This window comes from Penaeus monodon, chromosome 21, assembly GCF_015228065.2.
Source record: "Penaeus monodon isolate SGIC_2016 chromosome 21, NSTDA_Pmon_1, whole genome shotgun sequence".
Classification (NCBI taxonomy): domain Eukaryota; kingdom Metazoa; phylum Arthropoda; class Malacostraca; order Decapoda; family Penaeidae; genus Penaeus; species Penaeus monodon.
Genome location: NC_051406.1, coordinates 41,825,918 through 41,826,385, shown reverse-complemented (window position 1 = coordinate 41,826,385; position 468 = coordinate 41,825,918).

The following is a 468-nucleotide window of genomic DNA, read 5'->3' as shown; positions in this document are numbered from 1 at the left end:
TCACGGAGTGGCCTTGCCATGAAAGAATGAGCGAAAGTTTTCCTGACGGCCCGAGGCAAGTACACGGCACTGTCCAAGGTGTGAGATAATAATTAAAATTGCTGCTGTATTGACCCAGCCATTGTGTCAGGCGGGGAGGGCACGATCTGAGGGGAAGAGGAGAGAGGGGAGCACGATCTAAGGGGGAGAGGGGAAGGGGAGGGGAGGGAAGAGGGGAAGGGGAGAGGGGGCATGATGTAAGGGAGAGAGGGAAGGAGAGAGGGGAATCGAGAGGAAAGGAAAGCAAGCTCTAAGGGAGATAGAAGGAGAGGGAAATGGAGGAGAGGGGAATGGTGATAGAAGGGGAAAAGATCTGAGGGGAGGGGAGAGGGAGGAAGAAAGGGGAAGGGAGGGAAAGAGGGTAGAAGGGAGACAGGAAGTGCATGATTTGAGGGGAAGGGAGAGAGGGAAAGGGAGATACGATACGAG